The 23,621-nt window shown below is 48.9% G+C and overlaps 29 non-coding genes across 29 annotated transcripts; all 29 read right to left on the bottom strand.

Annotated features, from left to right (window-relative positions):
• Positions 1-883: 883 nt before the first annotated feature.
• trnal-caa (transfer RNA leucine (anticodon CAA)) lies at positions 884-994 on the bottom strand. The gene is made up of 2 exons: positions 957-994; positions 884-929 (listed from the first exon to the last, which is right to left on the bottom strand). It is a non-coding gene; the product is annotated as a tRNA-Leu (tRNA).
• Positions 995-1,454: 460 nt separating this feature from the next.
• trnak-cuu (transfer RNA lysine (anticodon CUU)) lies at positions 1,455-1,527 on the bottom strand. The gene has a single exon. It is a non-coding gene; the product is annotated as a tRNA-Lys (tRNA).
• Positions 1,528-2,480: 953 nt separating this feature from the next.
• Positions 2,481-2,591, bottom strand: trnal-caa (transfer RNA leucine (anticodon CAA)). The gene is made up of 2 exons: positions 2,554-2,591; positions 2,481-2,526 (listed from the first exon to the last, which is right to left on the bottom strand). It is a non-coding gene; the product is annotated as a tRNA-Leu (tRNA).
• Positions 2,592-3,051: 460 nt separating this feature from the next.
• On the bottom strand, positions 3,052-3,124 carry trnak-cuu (transfer RNA lysine (anticodon CUU)). Its single transcript has one exon. It is a non-coding gene; the product is annotated as a tRNA-Lys (tRNA).
• A 953-nt stretch (positions 3,125-4,077) lies between these two features.
• On the bottom strand, positions 4,078-4,188 carry trnal-caa (transfer RNA leucine (anticodon CAA)). Its single transcript has 2 exons — positions 4,151-4,188; positions 4,078-4,123 (listed from the first exon to the last, which is right to left on the bottom strand). It is a non-coding gene; the product is annotated as a tRNA-Leu (tRNA).
• A 460-nt stretch (positions 4,189-4,648) lies between these two features.
• trnak-cuu (transfer RNA lysine (anticodon CUU)) lies at positions 4,649-4,721 on the bottom strand. The gene has a single exon. It is a non-coding gene; the product is annotated as a tRNA-Lys (tRNA).
• Positions 4,722-5,674: 953 nt separating this feature from the next.
• trnal-caa (transfer RNA leucine (anticodon CAA)) lies at positions 5,675-5,785 on the bottom strand. The gene is made up of 2 exons: positions 5,748-5,785; positions 5,675-5,720 (listed from the first exon to the last, which is right to left on the bottom strand). It is a non-coding gene; the product is annotated as a tRNA-Leu (tRNA).
• A 460-nt stretch (positions 5,786-6,245) lies between these two features.
• On the bottom strand, positions 6,246-6,318 carry trnak-cuu (transfer RNA lysine (anticodon CUU)). Its single transcript has one exon. It is a non-coding gene; the product is annotated as a tRNA-Lys (tRNA).
• Positions 6,319-7,264: 946 nt separating this feature from the next.
• Positions 7,265-7,375, bottom strand: trnal-caa (transfer RNA leucine (anticodon CAA)). Its single transcript has 2 exons — positions 7,338-7,375; positions 7,265-7,310 (listed from the first exon to the last, which is right to left on the bottom strand). It is a non-coding gene; the product is annotated as a tRNA-Leu (tRNA).
• A 458-nt stretch (positions 7,376-7,833) lies between these two features.
• trnak-cuu (transfer RNA lysine (anticodon CUU)) lies at positions 7,834-7,906 on the bottom strand. Its single transcript has one exon. It is a non-coding gene; the product is annotated as a tRNA-Lys (tRNA).
• Positions 7,907-8,859: 953 nt separating this feature from the next.
• trnal-caa (transfer RNA leucine (anticodon CAA)) lies at positions 8,860-8,970 on the bottom strand. The gene is made up of 2 exons: positions 8,933-8,970; positions 8,860-8,905 (listed from the first exon to the last, which is right to left on the bottom strand). It is a non-coding gene; the product is annotated as a tRNA-Leu (tRNA).
• Positions 8,971-9,428: 458 nt separating this feature from the next.
• trnak-cuu (transfer RNA lysine (anticodon CUU)) lies at positions 9,429-9,501 on the bottom strand. The gene has a single exon. It is a non-coding gene; the product is annotated as a tRNA-Lys (tRNA).
• A 953-nt stretch (positions 9,502-10,454) lies between these two features.
• trnal-caa (transfer RNA leucine (anticodon CAA)) lies at positions 10,455-10,565 on the bottom strand. Its single transcript has 2 exons — positions 10,528-10,565; positions 10,455-10,500 (listed from the first exon to the last, which is right to left on the bottom strand). It is a non-coding gene; the product is annotated as a tRNA-Leu (tRNA).
• Positions 10,566-11,025: 460 nt separating this feature from the next.
• trnak-cuu (transfer RNA lysine (anticodon CUU)) lies at positions 11,026-11,098 on the bottom strand. Its single transcript has one exon. It is a non-coding gene; the product is annotated as a tRNA-Lys (tRNA).
• A 953-nt stretch (positions 11,099-12,051) lies between these two features.
• On the bottom strand, positions 12,052-12,162 carry trnal-caa (transfer RNA leucine (anticodon CAA)). Its single transcript has 2 exons — positions 12,125-12,162; positions 12,052-12,097 (listed from the first exon to the last, which is right to left on the bottom strand). It is a non-coding gene; the product is annotated as a tRNA-Leu (tRNA).
• Positions 12,163-12,620: 458 nt separating this feature from the next.
• trnak-cuu (transfer RNA lysine (anticodon CUU)) lies at positions 12,621-12,693 on the bottom strand. Its single transcript has one exon. It is a non-coding gene; the product is annotated as a tRNA-Lys (tRNA).
• Positions 12,694-13,646: 953 nt separating this feature from the next.
• On the bottom strand, positions 13,647-13,757 carry trnal-caa (transfer RNA leucine (anticodon CAA)). Its single transcript has 2 exons — positions 13,720-13,757; positions 13,647-13,692 (listed from the first exon to the last, which is right to left on the bottom strand). It is a non-coding gene; the product is annotated as a tRNA-Leu (tRNA).
• Positions 13,758-14,215: 458 nt separating this feature from the next.
• Positions 14,216-14,288, bottom strand: trnak-cuu (transfer RNA lysine (anticodon CUU)). The gene has a single exon. It is a non-coding gene; the product is annotated as a tRNA-Lys (tRNA).
• Positions 14,289-15,241: 953 nt separating this feature from the next.
• On the bottom strand, positions 15,242-15,352 carry trnal-caa (transfer RNA leucine (anticodon CAA)). Its single transcript has 2 exons — positions 15,315-15,352; positions 15,242-15,287 (listed from the first exon to the last, which is right to left on the bottom strand). It is a non-coding gene; the product is annotated as a tRNA-Leu (tRNA).
• Positions 15,353-15,810: 458 nt separating this feature from the next.
• Positions 15,811-15,883, bottom strand: trnak-cuu (transfer RNA lysine (anticodon CUU)). The gene has a single exon. It is a non-coding gene; the product is annotated as a tRNA-Lys (tRNA).
• A 953-nt stretch (positions 15,884-16,836) lies between these two features.
• Positions 16,837-16,947, bottom strand: trnal-caa (transfer RNA leucine (anticodon CAA)). Its single transcript has 2 exons — positions 16,910-16,947; positions 16,837-16,882 (listed from the first exon to the last, which is right to left on the bottom strand). It is a non-coding gene; the product is annotated as a tRNA-Leu (tRNA).
• A 458-nt stretch (positions 16,948-17,405) lies between these two features.
• On the bottom strand, positions 17,406-17,478 carry trnak-cuu (transfer RNA lysine (anticodon CUU)). Its single transcript has one exon. It is a non-coding gene; the product is annotated as a tRNA-Lys (tRNA).
• A 953-nt stretch (positions 17,479-18,431) lies between these two features.
• Positions 18,432-18,542, bottom strand: trnal-caa (transfer RNA leucine (anticodon CAA)). Its single transcript has 2 exons — positions 18,505-18,542; positions 18,432-18,477 (listed from the first exon to the last, which is right to left on the bottom strand). It is a non-coding gene; the product is annotated as a tRNA-Leu (tRNA).
• A 460-nt stretch (positions 18,543-19,002) lies between these two features.
• Positions 19,003-19,075, bottom strand: trnak-cuu (transfer RNA lysine (anticodon CUU)). Its single transcript has one exon. It is a non-coding gene; the product is annotated as a tRNA-Lys (tRNA).
• A 953-nt stretch (positions 19,076-20,028) lies between these two features.
• Positions 20,029-20,139, bottom strand: trnal-caa (transfer RNA leucine (anticodon CAA)). Its single transcript has 2 exons — positions 20,102-20,139; positions 20,029-20,074 (listed from the first exon to the last, which is right to left on the bottom strand). It is a non-coding gene; the product is annotated as a tRNA-Leu (tRNA).
• A 460-nt stretch (positions 20,140-20,599) lies between these two features.
• trnak-cuu (transfer RNA lysine (anticodon CUU)) lies at positions 20,600-20,672 on the bottom strand. The gene has a single exon. It is a non-coding gene; the product is annotated as a tRNA-Lys (tRNA).
• Positions 20,673-21,625: 953 nt separating this feature from the next.
• Positions 21,626-21,736, bottom strand: trnal-caa (transfer RNA leucine (anticodon CAA)). Its single transcript has 2 exons — positions 21,699-21,736; positions 21,626-21,671 (listed from the first exon to the last, which is right to left on the bottom strand). It is a non-coding gene; the product is annotated as a tRNA-Leu (tRNA).
• A 460-nt stretch (positions 21,737-22,196) lies between these two features.
• Positions 22,197-22,269, bottom strand: trnak-cuu (transfer RNA lysine (anticodon CUU)). Its single transcript has one exon. It is a non-coding gene; the product is annotated as a tRNA-Lys (tRNA).
• Positions 22,270-23,222: 953 nt separating this feature from the next.
• On the bottom strand, positions 23,223-23,333 carry trnal-caa (transfer RNA leucine (anticodon CAA)). Its single transcript has 2 exons — positions 23,296-23,333; positions 23,223-23,268 (listed from the first exon to the last, which is right to left on the bottom strand). It is a non-coding gene; the product is annotated as a tRNA-Leu (tRNA).
• Positions 23,334-23,621: the final 288 nt, after the last annotated feature.

The raw sequence follows: 23,621 nt of genomic DNA, 5'->3' as shown, positions 1-23,621 counted from the left end.
TTTCAAGCGCAGGCAAAGAAAGCACAGGCTACTTTCAAGTTTTTCTATCATCCATTCAAGCTCTTATGTCCTTGTATGCATGCCACACCACGGGGCATGCTCCGATTGAGACGACTGAATGTCTCCCGGGGAATCTTCTCCCCAGATCTGGACCAGGGCATCACTGAGCTCCTGGACAGTCTGAGTTCCAACCTGGTGGTGTCAGATGGACCAAAGCTAAATGTCCCAGGGGTGTTGTATTGAATTTTGGTCAAGTAGGCCAATATAGGGTTGGGGGGTGTCGGTCAACGGTATCAGTCCCCACGCAAACTGCCTGCATACTCTTGTCGGATGAGGCCGGGCAGCAGGAAGAAAGCCAGGAGCCATTGCACCAGCGTAGGGTCTGACAGTGGGTCGGAGAATTTCATGCCCATACCTAACTGCACTCATTGTGCCGTTGCCTTGCCTGTAGAGGCCTGTGCATACCTCAGTGCATGTGCCTCTCCAGACCATCACTGACCCACCAGCAAAGCACTCATAATCAAGGATGTTACATTCAGCATAAAGTTCCCCACGACTTCTCGGGAAGCTTTCACATGTGTTATATGTTCTAAGGTTAAATCCGCTGTCCTCTGTGAAAAGCACAGGGTGCCAGTGGTGGAGGTGGCAATTCTGGTATTCCATGACAAATGCCAGATACAAGCGGGATTTCAATTCAGGCTTCCACTTAGAAAGCAGAGCTCTGTCATGTTAACGAAAGCTCTTCACTACAAAAGTTCCTATAACCTGCAAAGCTGATTTCACAGCAACCCTACAGCTACCTCAACAAGCCGCACTTTGTTGAGTTTAACACACAAAGGTTGATGAAGCTCTTGAAAACATATTTTTAAGTAAAGAAAGTAGATGTCAGGAGTGGGATTTGAACCCACGCCTCCATTTGGAGACCAGAAGTCCCTTTTGTCTGGAAGGAGCCTATCCTTGAGTCTGGCGCCTTAGACCACTCGGCCATCCTGACGAGTTGACCAACCACCTCTTCAAAGTCATCCTGGATGTTCAAATGTCCGAACCACCTCAGCAGGCTCCTTTCGATGTGGAGGAGTTGCAGCTGTAATCTGAGTTCCTCCTGAAATACTAAGCTTGTCATCCAATCTCCGAGGCCGAGCACTGCCACCCGACGGAGAAAACTCATTGCCGCTGCTTATATCTGTGAGCTCATGCTTTCATTCACTACCCACAGTTTGTGACCCTAGGTGAGAGTAGGGATACAGGTAAACCTAGAGTGTTGCTTTTTCGCTAAGCTCTCTTGAAATTTAGTCCAGAATCATCAAATGGTGGAGATGTGGACTTGTGCAGACACGACAGTGTAACTTTGGTTTCTGTTACCATACATTCATCTTCCTTTGCACAACACGCCATTTGCTGTTCTCTATACACACGTGTTTTCGCTCTTGCAGGCATTTGCACAAAAGTCCCCTCGCCCAACGTGGGGCTCGAACCCACGACCCTGAGATTAAGAGTCTCATGCTCTCCCGACTGAGCTAGCTGGGCTTCTTCAGCAGCAAGGCTTTAAGATGGACACAGGTTCTTATAGCTGGGGGAGGTTGACTAGCATTTCAAGAGCAGGCAAAGAAAGCACAGGCTACTTTCAAGTTTTACATTAATCCATTCAAGCTCTTATGTCCTTGTATGCATGCCACACCACGGGGCATGCTCCGATTGAGACGACTGAATGTCTCCCGGGGAATCTTCTCCCCAGATCTGGACCAGGGCATCACTGAGCTCCTGGACAGTCTGAGTTCCAACCTGGTGGTGTCAGATGGACCAAAGCTAAATGTCCCAGGGGTGTTGTATTGAATTTTGGTCAAGTAGGCCAATATAGGGTTGGGGGGTGGGGAGTGTCGGTCAGCGGTATCAGTCCCCACGCAAACTGCCTGCATACTCTTGTCGGATGAGGCCGGGCAGCAGGAAGAAAGCCAGGAGCCATTGCACCAGCGTAGGGTCTGACAGTGGGTCGGAGAATTTCATGCCCATACCTAACTGCACTCATTGTGCCGTTGCCTTGCCTGTAGAGGCCTGTGCATACCTCAGTGCATGTGCCTCTCCAGACCATCACTGACCCACCAGCAAAGCACTCATAATCAAGGATGTTACATTCAGCATAAAGTTCCCCACGACTTCTCGGGAAGCTTTCACATGTGTTATATGTTCTAAGGTTAAATCCGCTGTCCTCTGTGAAAAGCACAGGGTGCCAGTGGTGGAGGTGGCAATTCTGGTATTCCATGACAAATGCCAGATACAAGCGGGATTTCAATTCAGGCTTCCACTTAGAAAGCAGAGCTCTGTCATGTTAACGAAAGCTCTTCACTACAAAAGTTCCTATAACCTGCAAAGCTGATTTCACAGCAACCCTACAGCTACCTCAACAAGCCGCACTTTGTTGAGTTTAACACACAAAGGTTGATGAAGCTCTTGAAAACATATTTTTAAGTAAAGAAAGTAGATGTCAGGAGTGGGATTTGAACCCACGCCTCCATTTGGAGACCAGAAGTCCCTTTTGTCTGGAAGGAGCCTATCCTTGAGTCTGGCGCCTTAGACCACTCGGCCATCCTGACGAGTTGACCAACGACCTCTTCAAAGTCATCCTGGATGTTTAAATGTCCGAACCACCTCAGCAGGCTCCTTTCGATGTGGAGGAGTTGCAGCTGTAATCTGAGTTCCTCCTGAAATACTAAGCTTGTCATCCAATCTCCGAGGCCGAGCACTGCCACCCGACGGAGAAAACTCATTGCCGCTGCTTATATCTGTGAGCTCATGCTTTCATTCACTACCCACAGTTTGTGACCCTAGGTGAGAGTAGGGATGCAGGTAAACCTAGAGTGTTGCTTTTTCGCTAAGCTCTCTTGAAATTTAGTCCAGAATCATCAAATGGTGGAGATGTGGACTTGTGCAGACACGACAGTGTAACTTTATTTTCTGTTACCATACATTCATCTTCCTTTGCACAACACGCTATTTGCTGTTCTCTATACACACGTGTTTTCTCTCTTGCGGGCATTTGCACAAAAGTCCCCTCGCCCAACGTGGGGCTCGAACCCACGACCCTGAGATTAAGAGTCTCATGCTCTCCCGACTGAGCTAGCTGGGCTTCTTCAGCAGAAAGGCTTTAAGATGGACACAGGTTCTTATAGCTGGGGGAGGTTGACTAGCATTTCAAGCGCAGGCAAAGAAAGCACAGGCTACTTTCAAGTTTTTCTATCATCCATTCAAGCTCTTATGTCCTTGTATGCATGCCACACCACGGGGCATGCTCCGATTGAGACGACTGAATGTCTCTCGGGGAATCTTCTCCCCAGATCTGGACCAGGGCATCACTGAGCTCCTGGACAGTCTGAGTTCCAACCTGGTGGTGTCAGATGGACCAAAGCTAAATGTCCCAGGGGTGTTGTATTGAATTTTGGTCAAGTAGGCCAATATAGGGTTGGGGGGTGGGGAGTGTCGGGCAACGGTATCAGTCCCCACGCAAACTGCCTGCATACTCTTGTCGGATGAGGCCGGGCAGCAGGAAGAAAGCCAGGAGCCATTGCACCAGCGTAGGGTCTGACAGTGGGTCGGAGAATTTCATGCCCATACCTAACTGCACTCATTGTGCCGTTGCCTTGCCTGTAGAGGCCTGTGCATACCTCAGTGCATGTGCCTCTCCAGACCATCACTGACCCACCAGCAAAGCACTCATAATCAAGGATGTTACATTCAGCATAAAGTTCCCCACAACTTCTCGGGAAGCTTTCACATGTGTTATATGTTCTAAGGTTAAATCCGCTGTCCTCTGTGAAAAGCACAGGGTGCCAGTGGTGGAGGTGGCAATTCTGGTATTCCATGACAAATGCCAGATACAAGCGGGATTTCAATTCAGGCTTCCACTTAGAAAGCAGAGCTCTGTCATGTTAACGAAAGCTCTTCACTACAAAAGTTCCTATAAGCTGCAAAGCTGATTTCACAGCAACCCTACAGCTACCTCAACAAGCCGCACTTTGTTGAGTTTAACACACAAAGGTTGATGAAGCTCTTGAAAACATATTTTTAAGTAAAGAAAGTAGATGTCAGGAGTGGGATTTGAACCCACGCCTCCATTTGGAGACCAGAAGTCCCTTTTGTCTGGAAGGAGCCTATCCTTGAGTCTGGCGCCTTAGACCACTCGGCCATCCTGACGAGTTGACCAACCACCTCTTCAAAGTCATCCTGGATGTTTAAATGTCCCAACCACCTCAGCAGGCTCCTTTCGATGTGGAGGAGTTGCAGCTGTAATCTGAGTTCCTCCTGAAATACTAAGCTTGTCATCCAATCTCCGAGGCCGAGCACTGCCACCCGACGGAGAAAACTCATTGCCGCTGCTTATATCTGTGAGCTCATGCTTTCATTCACTACCCACAGTTTGTGACCCTAGGTGAGAGTAGGGATGCAGGTAAACCTAGAGTGTTGCTTTTTCGCTAAGCTCTCTTGAAATTTAGTCCAGAATCATCAAATGGTGGAGATGTGGACTTGTGCAGACACGACAGTGTAACTTTATTTTCTGTTACCATACATTCATCTTCCTTTGCACAACACGCCATTTGCTGTTCTCTATACACACGTGTTTTCTCTCTTGCGGGCATTTGCACAAAAGTCCCCTCGCCCAACGTGGGGCTCGAACCCACGACCCTGAGATTAAGAGTCTCATGCTCTCCCGACTGAGCTAGCTGGGCTTCTTCAGCAGAAAGGCTTTAAGATGGACACAGGTTCTTATAGCTGGGGGAGGTTGACTAGCATTTCAAGCGCAGGCAAAGAAAGCACAGGCTACTTTCAAGTTTTTCTATCATCCATTCAAGCTCTTATGTCCTTGTATGCATGCCACACCACGGGGCATGCTCCGATTGAGACGACTGAATGTCTCTCGGGGAATCTTCTCCCCAGATCTGGACCAGGGCATCACTGAGCTCCTGGACAGTCTGAGTTCCAACCTGGTGGTGTCAGATGGACCAAAGCTAAATGTCCCAGGGGTGTTGTATTGAATTTTGGTCAAGTAGGCCAATATAGGGTTGGGGGGTGGGGAGTGTCGGGCAACGGTATCAGTCCCCACGCAAACTGCCTGCATACTCTTGTCGGATGAGGCCGGGCAGCAGGAAGAAAGCCAGGAGCCATTGCACCAGCGTAGGGTCTGACAGTGGGTCGGAGAATTTCATGCCCATACCTAACTGCACTCATTGTGCCGTTGCCTTGCCTGTAGAGGCCTGTGCATACCTCAGTGCATGTGCCTCTCCAGACCATCACTGACCCACCAGCAAAGCACTCATAATCAAGGATGTTACATTCAGCATAAAGTTCCCCACGACTTCTCGGGAAGCTTTCACATGTGTTATATGTTCTAAGGTTAAATCCGCTGTCCTCTGTGAAAAGCACAGGGTGCCAGTGGTGGAGGTGGCAATTCTGGTATTCCATGACAAATGCCAGATACAAGCGGGATTTCAATTCAGGCTTCCACTTAGAAAGCAGAGCTCTGTCATGTTAACGAAAGCTCTTCACTACAAAAGTTCCTATAACCTGCAAAGCTGATTTCACAGCAACCCTACAGCTACCTCAACAAGCCGCACTTTGTTGAGTTTAACACACAAAGGTTGATGAAGCTCTTGAAAACATATTTTTAAGTAAAGAAAGTAGATGTCAGGAGTGGGATTTGAACCCACGCCTCCATTTGGAGACCAGAAGTCCCTTTTGTCTGGAAGGAGCCTATCCTTGAGTCTGGCGCCTTAGACCACTCGGCCATCCTGACGAGTTGACCAACCACCTCTTCAAAGTCATCCTGGATGTTTAAATGTCCCAACCACCTCAGCAGGCTCCTTTCGATGTGGAGGAGTTGCAGCTGTAATCTGAGTTCCTCCTGAAATACTAAGCTTGTCATCCAATCTCCGAGGCCGAGCACTGCCACCCGACGGAGAAAACTCATTGCCGCTGCTTATATCTGTGAGCTCATGCTTTCATTCACTACCCACAGTTTGTGACCCTAGGTGAGAGTAGGGATGCAGGTAAACCTAGAGTGTTGCTTTTTCGCTAAGCTCTCTTGAAATTTAGTCCAGAAGCATCAAATGGTGGAGACGTGGACTTGTGCAGACACGACAGTGTAACTTTGGTTTCTGTTACCATACATTCATCTTCCTTTGCACAACACGCCATTTGCTGTTCTCTATACACACGTGTTTTCGCTCTTGCGCGCATTTGCACAAAAGTCCCCTCGCCCAACGTGGGGCTCGAACCCACGACCCTGAGATTAAGAGTCTCATGCTCTCCCGACTGAGCTAGCTGGGCTTCTTCAGCAGCAAGGCTTTAAGATGGACACAGGTTCTTATAGCTGGGGGAGGTTGACTAGCATTTCAAGCGCAGGCAAAGAAAGCACAGGCTACTTTCAAGTTTTTCTATCATCCATTCAAGCTCTTATGTCCTTGTATGCATGCCACACCACGGGGCATGCTCCGATTGAGACGACTGAATGTCTCCCGGGGAATCTTCTCCCCAGATCTGGACCAGGGCATCACTGAGCTCCTGGACAGTCTGAGTTCCAACCTGGTGGTGTCAGATGGACCAAAGCTAAATGTCCCAGGGGTGTTGTATTGAATTTTGGTCAAGTAGGCCAATATAGGGTTGGGGGGTGTCGGTCAACGGTATCAGTCCCCACGCAAACTGCCTGCATACTCTTGTCGGATGAGGCCGGGCAGCAGGAAGAAAGCCAGGAGCCATTGCACCAGCGTAGGGTCTGACAGTGGGTCGGAGAATTTCATGCCCATACCTAACTGCACTCATTGTGCCGTTGCCTTGCCTGTAGAGGCCTGTGCATACCTCAGTGCATGTGCCTCTCCAGACCATCACTGACCCACCAGCAAAGCACTCATAATCAAGGATGTTACATTCAGCATAAAGTTCCCCACGACTTCTCGGGAAGCTTTCACATGTGTTATATGTTCTAAGGTTAAATCCGCTGTCCTCTGTGAAAAGCACAGGGTGCCAGTGGTGGAGGTGGCAATTCTGGTATTCCATGACAAATGCCAGATACAAGCGGGATTTCAATTCAGGCTTCCACTTAGAAAGCAGAGCTCTGTCATGTTAACGAAAGCTCTTCACTACAAAAGTTCCTATAAGCTGCAAAGCTGATTTCACAGCAACCCTACAGCTACCTCAACAAGCCGCACTTTGTTGAGTTTAACACACAAAGGTTGATGAAGCTCTTGAAAACATATTTTTAAGTAAAGAAAGTAGATGTCAGGAGTGGGATTTGAACCCACGCCTCCATTTGGAGACCAGAAGTCCCTTTTGTCTGGAAGGAGCCTATCCTTGAGTCTGGCGCCTTAGACCACTCGGCCATCCTGACGAGTTGACCAACCACCTCTTCAAAGTCATCCTGGATGTTCAAATGTCCGAACCACCTCAGCAGGCTCCTTTCGATGTGGAGGAGTTGCAGCTGTAATCTGAGTTCCTCCTGAAATACTAAGCTTGTCATCCAATCTCCGAGGCCGAGCACTGCCACCCGACGGAGAAAACTCATTGCCGCTGCTTATATCTGTGAGCTCATGCTTTCAGTCACTACCCACAGTTTGTGACCCTAGGTGAGAGTAGGGATGCAGGTAAACCTAGAGTGTTGCTTTTTCGCTAAGCTCTCTTGAAATTTAGTCCAGAAGCATCAAATGGTGGAGACGTGGACTTGTGCAGACACGACAGTGTAACTTTGGTTTCTGTTACCATACATTCATCTTCCTTTGCACAACACGCCATTTGCTGTTCTCTATATACACATGTTCTCTCTTGCCGGCATTTGCACAAAAGTCCCCTCGCCCAACGTGGGGCTCGATCCCACGACCCTGAGATTAAGAGTCTCATGCTCTCCCGACTGAGCTAGCTGGGCTTCTTCAGCAGCAAGGCTTTAAGATGGACACAGGTTCTTATAGCTGGGGGAGGTTGACTAGCATTTCAAGCGCAGGCAAAGAAAGCACAGGCTACTTTCAAGTTTTTCTATCATCCATTCAAGCTCTTATGTCCTTGTATGCATGCCACACCACGGGGCATGCTCCGATTGAGACGACTGAATGTCTCCCGGGGAATCTTCTCCCCAGATCTGGACCAGGGCATCACTGAGCTCCTGGACAGTCTGAGTTCCAACCTGGTGGTGTCAGATGGACCAAAGCTAAATGTCCCAGGGGTGTTGTATTGAATTTTGGTCAAGTAGGCCAATATAGGGTTGGGGGGTGGGGAGTGTCGGGCAACGGTATCAGTCCCCACGCAAACTGCCTGCATACTCTTGTCGGATGAGGCCGGGCAGCAGGAAGAAAGCCAGGAGCCATTGCACCAGCGTAGGGTCTGACAGTGGGTCGGAGAATTTCATGCCCATACCTAACTGCACTCATTGTGCCGTTGCCTTGCCTGTAGAGGCCTGTGCATACCTCAGTGCATGTGCCTCTCCAGACCATCACTGACCCACCAGCAAAGCACTCATAATCAAGGATGTTACATTCAGCATAAAGTTCCCCACGACTTCTCGGGAAGCTTTCACATGTGTTATATGTTCTAAGGTTAAATCCGCTGTCCTCTGTGAAAAGCACAGGGTGCCAGTGGTGGAGGTGGCAATTCTGGTATTCCATGACAAATGCCAGATACAAGCGGGATTTCAATTCAGGCTTCCACTTAGAAAGCAGAGCTCTGTCATGTTAACGAAAGCTCTTCACTACAAAAGTTCCTATAAGCTGCAAAGCTGATTTCACAGCAACCCTACAGCTACCTCAACAAGCCGCACTTTGTTGAGTTTAACACACAAAGGTTGATGAAGCTCTTGAAAACATATTTTTAAGTAAAGAAAGTAGATGTCAGGAGTGGGATTTGAACCCACGCCTCCATTTGGAGACCAGAAGTCCCTTTTGTCTGGAAGGAGCCTATCCTTGAGTCTGGCGCCTTAGACCACTCGGCCATCCTGACGAGTTGACCAACCACCTCTTCAAAGTCATCCTGGATGTTCAAATGTCCCAACCACCTCAGCAGGCTCCTTTCGATGTGGAGGAGTTGCAGCTGTAATCTGAGTTCCTCCTGAAATACTAAGCTTGTCATCCAATCTCCGAGGCCGAGCACTGCCACCCGACGGAGAAAACTCATTGCCGCTGCTTATATCTGTGAGCTCATGCTTTCATTCACTACCCACAGTTTGTGACCCTAGGTGAGAGTAGGGATGCAGGTAAACCTAGAGTGTTGCTTTTTTGCTAAGCTCTCTTGAAATTTAGTCCAGAATCATCAAATGGTGGAGATGTGGACTTGTGCAGACACGACAGTGTAACTTTGGTTTCTGTTACCATACATTCATCTTCCTTTGCACAACACGCCATTTGCTGTTCTCTATACACACATGTTCTCTCTTGCCGGCATTTGCACAAAAGTCCCCTCGCCCAACGTGGGGCTCGAACCCACGACCCTGAGATTAAGAGTCTCATGCTCTCCCGACTGAGCTAGCTGGGCTTCTTCAGCAGCAAGGCTTTAAGATGGACACAGGTTCTTATAGCTGGGGGAGGTTGACTAGCATTTCAAGCGCAGGCAAAGAAAGCACAGGCTACTTTCAAGTTTTTCTATCATCCATTCAAGCTCTTATGTCCTTGTATGCATGCCACACCACGGGGCATGCTCCGATTGAGACGACTGAATGTCTCCCGGGGAATCTTCTCCCCAGATCTGGACCAGGGCATCACTGAGCTCCTGGACAGTCTGAGTTCCAACCTGGTGGTGTCAGATGGACCAAAGCTAAATGTCCCAGGGGTGTTGTATTGAATTTTGGTCAAGTAGGCCAATATAGGGTTGGGGGGTGGGGAGTGTCGGTCAGCGGTATCAGTCCCCACGCAAACTGCCTGCATACTCTTGTCGGATGAGGCCGGGAAGCAGGAAGAAAGCCAGGAGCCATTGCACCAGCGTAGGGTCTGACAGTGGGTCGGAGAATTTCATGCCCATACCTAACTGCACTCATTGTGCCGTTGCCTTGCCTGTAGAGGCCTGTGCATACCTCAGTGCATGTGCCTCTCCAGACCATCACTGACCCACCAGCAAAGCACTCATAATCAAGGATGTTACATTCAGCATAAAGTTCCCCACGACTTCTCGGGAAGCTTTCACATGTGTTATATGTTCTAAGGTTAAATCCGCTGTCCTCTGTGAAAAGCACAGGGTGCCAGTGGTGGAGGTGGCAATTCTGGTATTCCATGACAAATGCCAGATACAAGCGGGATTTCAATTCAGGCTTCCACTTAGAAAGCAGAGCTCTGTCATGTTAACGAAAGCTCTTCACTACAAAAGTTCCTATAACCTGCAAAGCTGATTTCACAGCAACCCTACAGCTACCTCAACAAGCCGCACTTTGTTGAGTTTAACACACAAAGGTTGATGAAGCTCTTGAAAACATATTTTTAAGTAAAGAAAGTAGATGTCAGGAGTGGGATTTGAACCCACGCCTCCATTTGGAGACCAGAAGTCCCTTTTGTCTGGAAGGAGCCTATCCTTGAGTCTGGCGCCTTAGACCACTTGGCCATCCTGACGAGTTGACAAACGACCTCTTCAAAGTCATCCTGGATGTTCAAATGTCCCAACCACCTCAGCAGGCTCCTTTCGATGTGGAGGAGTTGCAGCTGTAATCTGAGTTCCTCCTGAAATACTAAGCTTGTCATCCAATCTCCGAGGCCGAGCACTGCCACCCGACGGAGAAAACTCATTGCCGCTGCTTATATCTGTGAGCTCATGCTTTCAGTCACTACCCACAGTTTGTGACCCTAGGTGAGAGTAGGGATGCAGGTAAACCTAGAGTGTTGCTTTTTCGCTAAGCTCTCTTGAAATTTAGTCCAGAAGCATCAAATGGTGGAGACGTGGACTTGTGCAGACACGACAGTGTAACTTTGGTTTCTGTTACCATACATTCATCTTCCTTTGCACAACACGCCATTTGCTGTTCTCTATACACACGTGTTTTCTCTCTTGCGGGCATTTGCACAAAAGTCCCCTCGCCCAACGTGGGGCTCGAACCCACGACCCTGAGATTAAGAGTCTCATGCTCTCCCGACTGAGCTAGCTGGGCTTCTTCAGCAGCAAGGCTTTAAGATGGACACAGGTTCTTATAGCTGGGGGAGGTTGACTAGCATTTCAAGCGCAGGCAAAGAAAGCACAGGCTACTTTCAAGTTTTTCTATCATCCATTCAAGCTCTTATGTCCTTGTATGCATGCCACACCACGGGGCATGCTCCGATTGAGACGACTGAATGTCTCCCGGGGAATCTTCTCCCCAGATCTGGACCAGGGCATCACTGAGCTCCTGGACAGTCTGAGTTCCAACCTGGTGGTGTCAGATGGACCAAAGCTAAATGTCCCAGGGGTGTTGTATTGAATTTTGGTCAAGTAGGCCAATATAGGGTTGGGGGGTGGGGAGTGTCGGTCAGCGGTATCAGTCCCCACGCAAACTGCCTGCATACTCTTGTCGGATGAGGCCGGGCAGCAGGAAGAAAGCCAGGAGCCATTGCACCAGCGTAGGGTCTGACAGTGGGTCGGAGAATTTCATGCCCATACCTAACTGCACTCATTGTGCCGTTGCCTTGCCTGTAGAGGCCTGTGCATACCTCAGTGCATGTGCCTCTCCAGACCATCACTGACCCACCAGCAAAGCACTCATAATCAAGGATGTTACATTCAGCATAAAGTTCCCCACGACTTCTCGGGAAGCTTTCACATGTGTTATATGTTCTAAGGTTAAATCCGCTGTCCTCTGTGAAAAGCACAGGGTGCCAGTGGTGGAGGTGGCAATTCTGGTATTCCATGACAAATGCCAGATACAAGCGGGATTTCAATTCAGGCTTCCACTTAGAAAGCAGAGCTCTGTCATTTTAACGAAAGCTCTTCACTACAAAAGTTCCTATAAGCTGCAAAGCTGATTTCACAGCAACCCTACAGCTACCTCAACAAGCCGCACTTTGTTGAGTTTAACACACAAAGGTTGATGAAGCTCTTGAAAACATATTTTTAAGTAAAGAAAGTAGATGTCAGGAGTGGGATTTGAACCCACGCCTCCATTTGGAGACCAGAAGTCCCTTTTGTCTGGAAGGAGCCTATCCTTGAGTCTGGCGCCTTAGACCACTCGGCCATCCTGACGAGTTGACCAACCACCTCTTCAAAGTCATCCTGGATGTTCAAATGTCCCAACCACCTCAGCAGGCTCCTTTCGATGTGGAGGAGTTGCAGCTGTAATCTGAGTTCCTCCTGAAATACTAAGCTTGTCATCCAATCTCCGAGGCCGAGCACTGCCACCCGACGGAGAAAACTCATTGCCGCTGCTTATATCTGTGAGCTCATGCTTTCATTCACTACCCACAGTTTGTGACCCTAGGTGAGAGTAGGGATGCAGGTAAACCTAGAGTGTTGCTTTTTCGCTAAGCTCTCTTGAAATTTAGTCCAGAAGCATCAAATGGTGGAGACGTGGACTTGTGCAGACACGACAGTGTAACTTTGGTTTCTGTTACCATACATTCATCTTCCTTTGCACAACACGCCATTTGCTGTTCTCTATATACACATGTTCTCTCTTGCCGGCATTTGCACAAAAGTCCCCTCGCCCAACGTGGGGCTCGATCCCACGACCCTGAGATTAAGAGTCTCATGCTCTCCCGACTGAGCTAGCTGGGCTTCTTCAGCAGCAAGGCTTTAAGATGGACACAGGTTCTTATAGCTGGGGGAGGTTGACTAGCATTTCAAGCGCAGGCAAAGAAAGCACAGGCTACTTTCAAGTTTTTCTATCATCCATTCAAGCTCTTATGTCCTTGTATGCATGCCACACCACGGGGCATGCTCCGATTGAGACGACTGAATGTCTCCCGGGGAATCTTCTCCCCAGATCTGGACCAGGGCATCACTGAGCTCCTGGACAGTCTGAGTTCCAACCTGGTGGTGTCAGATGGACCAAAGCTAAATGTCCCAGGGGTGTTGTATTGAATTTTGGTCAAGTAGGCCAATATAGGGTTGGGGGGTGGGGAGTGTCGGTCAGCGGTATCAGTCCCCACGCAAACTGCCTGCATACTCTTGTCGGATGAGGCCGGGCAGCAGGAAGAAAGCCAGGAGCCATTGCACCAGCGTAGGGTCTGACAGTGGGTCGGAGAATTTCATGCCCATACCTAACTGCACTCATTGTGCCGTTGCCTTGCCTGTAGAGGCCTGTGCATACCTCAGTGCATGTGCCTCTCCAGACCATCACTGACCCACCAGCAAAGCACTCATAATCAAGGATGTTACATTCAGCATAAAGTTCCCCACGACTTCTCGGGAAGCTTTCACATGTGTTATATGTTCTAAGGTTAAATCCGCTGTCCTCTGTGAAAAGCACAGGGTGCCAGTGGTGGAGGTGGCAATTCTGGTATTCCATGACAAATGCCAGATACAAGCGGGATTTCAATTCAGGCTTCCACTTAGAAAGCAGAGCTCTGTCATGTTAACGAAAGCTCTTCACTACAAAAGTTCCTATAAGCTGCAAAGCTGATTTCACAGCAACCCTACAGCTACCTCAACAAGCCGCACTTTGTTGAGTTTAACACACAAAGGTTGATGAAGCTCTTGAAAACATATTTTTAAGTAAAGAAAGTAGATGTCAGGAGTGGGATTTGAACCCACGCCTCCATTTGGAGACCAGAAGTCCCTTTTGTCTGGAAGGAGCCTATCCTTGAGTCTGGCGCCTTAGACCACTCGGCCATCCTGACGAGTTGACCAACCACCTCTTCAAAGTCATCCTGGATGTTCAAATGTCCCAACCACCTCAGCAGGCTCCTTTCGATGTGGAGGAGTTGCAGCTGTAATCTGAGTTCCTCCTGAAATACTAAGCTTGTCATCCAATCTCCGAGGCCGAGCACTGCCACCCGACGGAGAAAACTCATTGCCGCTGCTTATATCTGTGAGCTCATGCTTTCATTCACTACCCACAGTTTGTGACCCTAGGTGAGAGTAGGGATGCAGGTAAACCTAGAGTGTTGCTTTTTCGCTAAGCTCTCTTGAAATTTAGTCCAGAAGCATCAAATGGTGGAGACGTGGACTTGTGCAGACACGACAGTGTAACTTTGGTTTCTGTTACCATACATTCATCTTCCTTTGCACAACACGCCATTTGCTGTTCTCTATATACACATGTTCTCTCTTGCCGGCATTTGCACAAAAGTCCCCTCGCCCAACGTGGGGCTCGATCCCACGACCCTGAGATTAAGAGTCTCATGCTCTCCCGACTGAGCTAGCTGGGCTTCTTCAGCAGCAAGGCTTTAAGATGGACACAGGTTCTTATAGCTGGGGGAGGTTGACTAGCATTTCAAGCGCAGGCAAAGAAAGCACAGGCTACTTTCAAGTTTTTCTATCATCCATTCAAGCTCTTATGTCCTTGTATGCATGCCACACCACGGGGCATGCTCCGATTGAGACGACTGAATGTCTCCCGGGGAATCTTCTCCCCAGATCTGGACCAGGGCATCACTGAGCTCCTGGACAGTCTGAGTTCCAACCTGGTGGTGTCAGATGGACCAAAGCTAAATGTCCCAGGGGTGTTGTATTGAATTTTGGTCAAGTAGGCCAATATAGGGTTGGGGGGTGGGGAGTGTCGGTCAGCGGTATCAGTCCCCACGCAAACTGCCTGCATACTCTTGTCGGATGAGGCCGGGCAGCAGGAAGAAAGCCAGGAGCCATTGCACCAGCGTAGGGTCTGACAGTGGGTCGGAGAATTTCATGCCCATACCTAACTGCACTCATTGTGCCGTTGCCTTGCCTGTAGAGGCCTGTGCATACCTCAGTGCATGTGCCTCTCCAGACCATCACTGACCCACCAGCAAAGCACTCATAATCAAGGATGTTACATTCAGCATAAAGTTCCCCACGACTTCTCGGGAAGCTTTCACATGTGTTATATGTTCTAAGGTTAAATCCGCTGTCCTCTGTGAAAAGCACAGGGTGCCAGTGGTGGAGGTGGCAATTCTGGTATTCCATGACAAATGCCAGATACAAGCGGGATTTCAATTCAGGCTTCCACTTAGAAAGCAGAGCTCTGTCATGTTAACGAAAGCTCTTCACTACAAAAGTTCCTATAAGCTGCAAAGCTGATTTCACAGCAACCCTACAGCTACCTCAACAAGCCGCACTTTGTTGAGTTTAACACACAAAGGTTGATGAAGCTCTTGAAAACATATTTTTAAGTAAAGAAAGTAGATGTCAGGAGTGGGATTTGAACCCACGCCTCCATTTGGAGACCAGAAGTCCCTTTTGTCTGGAAGGAGCCTATCCTTGAGTCTGGCGCCTTAGACCACTCGGCCATCCTGACGAGTTGACCAACCACCTCTTCAAAGTCATCCTGGATGTTCAAATGTCCGAACCACCTCAGCAGGCTCCTTTCGATGTGGAGGAGTTGCAGCTGTAATCTGAGTTCCTCCTGAAATACTAAGCTTGTCATCCAATCTCCGAGGCCGAGCACTGCCACCCGACGGAGAAAACTCATTGCCGCTGCTTATATCTGTGAGCTCATGCTTTCAGTCACTACCCACAGTTTGTGACCCTAGGTGAGAGTAGGGATGCAGGTAAACCTAGAGTGTTGCTTTTTCGCTAAGCTCTCTTGAAATTTAGTCCAGAAGCATCAAATGGTGGAGACGTGGACTTGTGCAGACACGACAGTGTAACTTTGGTTTCTGTTACCATACATTCATCTTCCTTTGCACAACACGCCATTTGCTGTTCTCTATATACACATGTTCTCTCTTGCCGGCATTTGCACAAAAGTCCCCTCGCCCAACGTGGGGCTCGATCCCACGACCCTGAGATTAAGAGTCTCATGCTCTCCCGACTGAGCTAGCTGGGCTTCTTCAGCAGCAAGGCTTTAAGATGGACACAGGTTCTTATAGCTGGGGGAGGTTGACTAGCATTTCAAGCGCAGGCAAAGAAAGCACAGGCTACTTTCAAGTTTTTCTATCATCCATTCAAGCTCTTATGTCCTTGTATGCATGCCACACCACGGGGCATGCTCCGATTGAGACGACTGAATGTCTCCCGGGGAATCTTCTCCCCAGATCTGGACCAGGGCATCACTGAGCTCCTGGACAGTCTGAGTTCCAACCTGGTGGTGTCAGATGGACCAAAGCTAAATGTCCCAGGGGTGTTGTATTGAATTTTGGTCAAGTAGGCCAATATAGGGTTGGGGGGTGGGGAGTGTCGGTCAGCGGTATCAGTCCCCACGCAAACTGCCTGCATACTCTTGTCGGATGAGGCCGGGCAGCAGGAAGAAAGCCAGGAGCCATTGCACCAGCGTAGGGTCTGACAGTGGGTCGGAGAATTTCATGCCCATACCTAACTGCACTCATTGTGCCGTTGCCTTGCCTGTAGAGGCCTGTGCATACCTCAGTGCATGTGCCTCTCCAGACCATCACTGACCCACCAGCAAAGCACTCATAATCAAGGATGTTACATTCAGCATAAAGTTCCCCACGACTTCTCGGGAAGCTTTCACATGTGTTATATGTTCTAAGGTTAAATCCGCTGTCCTCTGTGAAAAGCACAGGGTGCCAGTGGTGGAGGTGGCAATTCTGGTATTCCATGACAAATGCCAGATACAAGCGGGATTTCAATTCAGGCTTCCACTTAGAAAGCAGAGCTCTGTCATGTTAACGAAAGCTCTTCACTACAAAAGTTCCTATAAGCTGCAAAGCTGATTTCACAGCAACCCTACAGCTACCTCAACAAGCCGCACTTTGTTGAGTTTAACACACAAAGGTTGATGAAGCTCTTGAAAACATATTTTTAAGTAAAGAAAGTAGATGTCAGGAGTGGGATTTGAACCCACGCCTCCATTTGGAGACCAGAAGTCCCTTTTGTCTGGAAGGAGCCTATCCTTGAGTCTGGCGCCTTAGACCACTCGGCCATCCTGACGAGTTGACCAACCACCTCTTCAAAGTCATCCTGGATGTTCAAATGTCCCAACCACCTCAGCAGGCTCCTTTCGATGTGGAGGAGTTGCAGCTGTAATCTGAGTTCCTCCTGAAATACTAAGCTTGTCATCCAATCTCCGAGGCCGAGCACTGCCACCCGACGGAGAAAACTCATTGCCGCTGCTTATATCTGTGAGCTCATGCTTTCATTCACTACCCACAGTTTGTGACCCTAGGTGAGAGTAGGGATGCAGGTAAACCTAGAGTGTTGCTTTTTTGCTAAGCTCTCTTGAAATTTAGTCCAGAATCATCAAATGGTGGAGATGTGGACTTGTGCAGACACGACAGTGTAACTTTGGTTTCTGTTACCATACATTCATCTTCCTTTGCACAACACGCCATTTGCTGTTCTCTATACACACATGTTCTCTCTTGCCGGCATTTGCACAAAAGTCCCCTCGCCCAACGTGGGGCTCGAACCCACGACCCTGAGATTAAGAGTCTCATGCTCTCCCGACTGAGCTAGCTGGGCTTCTTCAGCAGCAAGGCTTTAAGATGGACACAGGTTCTTATAGCTGGGGGAGGTTGACTAGCATTTCAAGCGCAGGCAAAGAAAGCACAGGCTACTTTCAAGTTTTTCTATCATCCATTCAAGCTCTTATGTCCTTGTATGCATGCCACACCACGGGGCATGCTCCGATTGAGACGACTGAATGTCTCCCGGGGAATCTTCTCCCCAGATCTGGACCAGGGCATCACTGAGCTCCTGGACAGTCTGAGTTCCAACCTGGTGGTGTCAGATGGACCAAAGCTAAATGTCCCAGGGGTGTTGTATTGAATTTTGGTCAAGTAGGCCAATATAGGGTTGGGGGGTGGGGAGTGTCGGTCAGCGGTATCAGTCCCCACGCAAACTGCCTGCATACTCTTGTCGGATGAGGCCGGGAAGCAGGAAGAAAGCCAGGAGCCATTGCACCAGCGTAGGGTCTGACAGTGGGTCGGAGAATTTCATGCCCATACCTAACTGCACTCATTGTGCCGTTGCCTTGCCTGTAGAGGCCTGTGCATACCTCAGTGCATGTGCCTCTCCAGACCATCACTGACCCACCAGCAAAGCACTCATAATCAAGGATGTTACATTCAGCATAAAGTTCCCCACGACTTCTCGGGAAGCTTTCACATGTGTTATATGTTCTAAGGTTAAATCCGCTGTCCTCTGTGAAAAGCACAGGGTGCCAGTGGTGGAGGTGGCAATTCTGGTATTCCATGACAAATGCCAGATACAAGCGGGATTTCAATTCAGGCTTCCACTTAGAAAGCAGAGCTCTGTCATGTTAACGAAAGCTCTTCACTACAAAAGTTCCTATAACCTGCAAAGCTGATTTCACAGCAACCCTACAGCTACCTCAACAAGCCGCACTTTGTTGAGTTTAACACACAAAGGTTGATGAAGCTCTTGAAAACATATTTTTAAGTAAAGAAAGTAGATGTCAGGAGTGGGATTTGAACCCACGCCTCCATTTGGAGACCAGAAGTCCCTTTTGTCTGGAAGGAGCCTATCCTTGAGTCTGGCGCCTTAGACCACTCGGCCATCCTGACGAGTTGACCAACGACCTCTTCAAAGTCATCCTGGATGTTCAAATGTCCCAACCACCTCAGCAGGCTCCTTTCGATGTGGAGGAGTTGCAGCTGTAATCTGAGTTCCTCCTGAAATACTAAGCTTGTCATCCAATCTCCGAGGCCGAGCACTGCCACCCGACGGAGAAAACTCATTGCCGCTGCTTATATCTGTGAGCTCATGCTTTCATTCACTACCCACAGTTTGTGACCCTAGGTGAGAGTAGGGATGCAGGTAAACCTAGAGTGTTGCTTTTTCGCTAAGCTCTCTTGAAATTTAGTCCAGAATCATCAAATGGTGGAGATGTGGACTTGTGCAGACACGACAGTGTAACTTTGGTTTCTGTTACCATACATTCATCTTCCTTTGCACAACACGCCATTTGCTGTTCTCTATACACACGTGTTTTCTCTCTTGCGGGCATTTGCACAAAAGTCCCCTCGCCCAACGTGGGGCTCGAACCCACGACCCTGAGATTAAGAGTCTCATGCTCTCCCGACTGAGCTAGCTGGGCTTCTTCAGCAGCAAGGCTTTAAGATGGACACAGGTTCTTATAGCTGGGGGAGGTTGACTAGCATTTCAAGCGCAGGCAAAGAAAGCACAGGCTACTTTCAAGTTTTTCTATCATCCATTCAAGCTCTTATGTCCTTGTATGCATGCCACACCACGGGGCATGCTCCGATTGAGACGACTGAATGTCTCCCGGGGAATCTTCTCCCCAGATCTGGACCAGGGCATCACTGAGCTCCTGGACAGTCTGAGTTCCAACCTGGTGGTGTCAGATGGACCAAAGCTAAATGTCCCAGGGGTGTTGTATTGAATTTTGGTCAAGTAGGCCAATATAGGGTTGGGGGGTGGGGAGTGTCGGTCAGCGGTATCAGTCCCCACGCAAACTGCCTGCATACTCTTGTCGGATGAGGCCGGGCAGCAGGAAGAAAGCCAGGAGCCATTGCACCAGCGTAGGGTCTGACAGTGGGTCGGAGAATTTCATGCCCATACCTAACTGCACTCATTGTGCCGTTGCCTTGCCTGTAGAGGCCTGTGCATACCTCAGTACATGTGCCTCTCCAGACCATCACTGACCCACCAGCAAAGCACTCATAATCAAGGATGTTACATTCAGCATAAAGTTCCCCACGACTTCTCGGGAAGCTTTCACATGTGTTATATGTTCTAAGGTTAAATCCGCTGTCCTCTGTGAAAAGCACAGGGTGCCAGTGGTGGAGGTGGCAATTCTGGTATTCCATGACAAATGCCAGATACAAGCGGGATTTCAATTCAGGCTTCCACTTAGAAAGCAGAGCTCTGTCATGTTAACGAAAGCTCTTCACTACAAAAGTTCCTATAAGCTGCAAAGCTGATTTCACAGCAACCCTACAGCTACCTCAACAAGCCGCACTTTGTTGAGTTTAACACACAAAGGTTGATGAAGCTCTTGAAAACATATTTTTAAGTAAAGAAAGTAGATGTCAGGAGTGGGATTTGAACCCACGCCTCCATTTGGAGACCAGAAGTCCCTTTTGTCTGGAAGGAGCCTATCCTTGAGTCTGGCGCCTTAGACCACTTGGCCATCCTGACGAGTTGACAAACGACCTCTTCAAAGTCATCCTGGATGTTCAAATGTCCCAACCACCTCAGCAGGCTCCTTTCGATGTGGAGGAGTTGCAGCTGTAATCTGAGTTCCTCCTGAAATACTAAGCTTGTCATCCAATCTCCGAGGCCGAGCACTGCCACCCGACGGAGAAAACTCATTGCCGCTGCTTATATCTGTGAGCTCATGCTTTCAGTCACTACCCACAGTTTGTGACCCTAGGTGAGAGTAGGGATGCAGGTAAACCTAGAGTGTTGCTTTTTCGCTAAGCTCTCTTGAAATTTAGTCCAGAAGCATCAAATGGTGGAGACGTGGACTTGTGCAGACACGACAGTGTAACTTTGGTTTCTGTTACCATACATTCATCTTCCTTTGCACAACACGCCATTTGCTGTTCTCTATACACACGTGTTTTCTCTCTTGCGGGCATTTGCACAAAAGTCCCCTCGCCCAACGTGGGGCTCGAACCCACGACCCTGAGATTAAGAGTCTCATGCTCTCCCGACTGAGCTAGCTGGGCTTCTTCAGCAGCAAGGCTTTAAGATGGACACAGGTTCTTATAGCTGGGGGAGGTTGACTAGCATTTCAAGCGCAGGCAAAGAAAGCACAGGCTACTTTCAAGTTTTTCTATCATCCATTCAAGCTCTTATGTCCTTGTATGCATGCCACACCACGGGGCATGCTCCGATTGAGACGACTGAATGTCTCCCGGGGAATCTTCTCCCCAGATCTGGACCAGGGCATCACTGAGCTCCTGGACAGTCTGAGTTCCAACCTGGTGGTGTCAGATGGACCAAAGCTAAATGTCCCAGGGGTGTTGTATTGAATTTTGGTCAAGTAGGCCAATATAGGGTTGGGGGGTGGGGAGTGTCGGTCAGCGGTATCAGTCCCCACGCAAACTGCCTGCATACTCTTGTCGGATGAGGCCGGGCAGCAGGAAGAAAGCCAGGAGCCATTGCACCAGCGTAGGGTCTGACAGTGGGTCGGAGAATTTCATGCCCATACCTAACTGCACTCATTGTGCCGTTGCCTTGCCTGTAGAGGCCTGTGCATACCTCAGTGCATGTGCCTCTCCAGACCATCACTGACCCACCAGCAAAGCACTCATAATCAAGGATGTTACATTCAGCATAAAGTTCCCCACGACTTCTCGGGAAGCTTTCACATGTGTTATATGTTCTAAGGTTAAATCCGCTGTCCTCTGTGAAAAGCACAGGGTGCCAGTGGTGGAGGTGGCAATTCTGGTATTCCATGACAAATGCCAGATACAAGCGGGATTTCAATTCAGGCTTCCACTTAGAAAGCAGAGCTCTGTCATTTTAACGAAAGCTCTTCACTACAAAAGTTCCTATAAGCTGCAAAGCTGATTTCACAGCAACCCTACAGCTACCTCAACAAGCCGCACTTTGTTGAGTTTAACACACAAAGGTTGATGAAGCTCTTGAAAACATATTTTTAAGTAAAGAAAGTAGATGTCAGGAGTGGGATTTGAACCCACGCCTCCATTTGGAGACCAGAAGTCCCTTTTGTCTGGAAGGAGCCTATCCTTGAGTCTGGCGCCTTAGACCACTCGGCCATCCTGACGAGTTGACCAACCACCTCTTCAAAGTCATCCTGGATGTTCAAATGTCCCAACCACCTCAGCAGGCTCCTTTCGATGTGGAGGAGTTGCAGCTGTAATCTGAGTTCCTCCTGAAATACTAAGCTTGTCATCCAATCTCCGAGGCCGAGCACTGCCACCCGACGGAGAAAACTCATTGCCGCTGCTTATATCTGTGAGCTCATGCTTTCATTCACTACCCACAGTTTGTGACCCTAGGTGAGAGTAGGGATGCAGGTAAACCTAGAGTGTTGCTTTTTTGCTAAGCTCTCTTGAAATTTAGTCCAGAATCATCAAATGGTGGAGATGTGGACTTGTGCAGACACGACAGTGTAACTTTATTTTCTGTTACCATACATTCATCTTCCTTTGCACAACACGCCATTTGCTGTTCTCTATACACACGTGTTTTCTCTCTTGCGGGCATTTGCACAAAAGTCCCCTCGCCCAACGTGGGGCTCGAACCCACGACCCTGAGATTAAGAGTCTTATGCTCTCCCGACTGAGCTAGCTGGGCTTCTTGAGCGGCAAGGCTTTAAGATGGACACAGGTTCTTATAGCTGGGGGAGGTTGACTAGCATTTCAAGCGCAGGCAAAGAAAGCACAGGCTACTTTCAAGTTTTTCTATCATCCATTCAAGCTCTTATGTCCTTGTATGCATGCCACACCACGGGGCATGCTCCGATTGAGACGACTGAATGTCTCCCGGGGAATCTTCTCCCCAGATCTGGACCAGGGCATCACTGAGCTCCTGGACAGTCTGAGTTCCAACCTGGTGGTGTCAGATGGACCAAAGCTAAATGTCCCAGGGGTGTTGTATTGAATTTTGGTCAAGTAGGCCAATATAGGGTTGGGGGGTGGGGAGTGTCGGTCAGCGGTATCAGTCCCCACGCAAACTGCCTGCATACTCTTGTCGGATGAGGCCGGGCAGCAGGAAGAAAGCCAGGAGCCATTGCACCAGCGTAGGGTCTGACAGTGGGTCGGAGAATTTCATGCCCATACCTAACTGCACTCATTGTGCCGTTGCCTTGCCTGTAGAGGCCTGTGCATACCTCAGTGCATGTGCCTCTCCAGACCATCACTGACCCACCAGCAAAGCACTCATAATCAAGGATGTTACATTCAGCATAAAGTTCCCCACGACTTCTCGGGAAGCTTTCACATGTGTTATATGTTCTACGGTTAAATCCGCTGTCCTCTGTGAAAAGCACAGGGTGCCAGTGGTGGAGGTGGCAATTCTGGTATTCCATGACAAATGCCAGATACAAGCGGGATTTCAATTCAGGCTTCCACTTAGAAAGCAGAGCTCTGTCATGTTAACGAAAGCTCTTCACTACAAAAGTTCCTATAAGCTGCAAAGCTGATTTCACAGCAACCCTACAGCTACCTCAACAAGCCGCACTTTGTTGAGTTTAACACACAAAGGTTGATGAAGCTCTTGAAAACATATTTTTAAGTAAAGAAAGTAGATGTCAGGAGTGGGATTTGAACCCACGCCTCCATTTGGAGACCAGAAGTCCCTTTTGTCTGGAAGGAGCCTATCCTTGAGTCTGGCGCCTTAGACCACTCGGCCATCCTGACGAGTTGACCAACCACCTCTTCAAAGTCATCCTGGATGTTCAAATGTCCGAACCACCTCAGCAGGCTCCTTTCGATGTGGAGGAGTTGCAGCTGTAATCTGAGTTCCTCCTGAAATACTAAGCTTGTCATCCAATCTCCGAGGCCGAGCACTGCCACCCGACGGAGAAAACTCATTGCCGCTGCTTATATCTGTGAGCTCATGCTTTCATTCACTACCCACAGTTTGTGACCCTAGGTGAGAGTAGGGATGCAGGTAAACCTAGAGTGTTGCTTTTTCGCTAAGCTCTC

Source organism: Aulonocara sp. 'chitande type north' Nkhata Bay, linkage group LG22 (genome assembly GCF_057382095.1).
Source record: "Aulonocara sp. 'chitande type north' Nkhata Bay isolate Kocher_YH1m ecotype deep benthic linkage group LG22, A_spYH_male_GT1.1, whole genome shotgun sequence".
In the NCBI taxonomy this organism is placed as follows: domain Eukaryota; kingdom Metazoa; phylum Chordata; class Actinopteri; order Cichliformes; family Cichlidae; genus Aulonocara; species Aulonocara sp. 'chitande type north' Nkhata Bay.
Note: the sequence above shows the minus strand (reverse complement) of the source record. Positions and strands in the feature narration are given on the sequence as shown.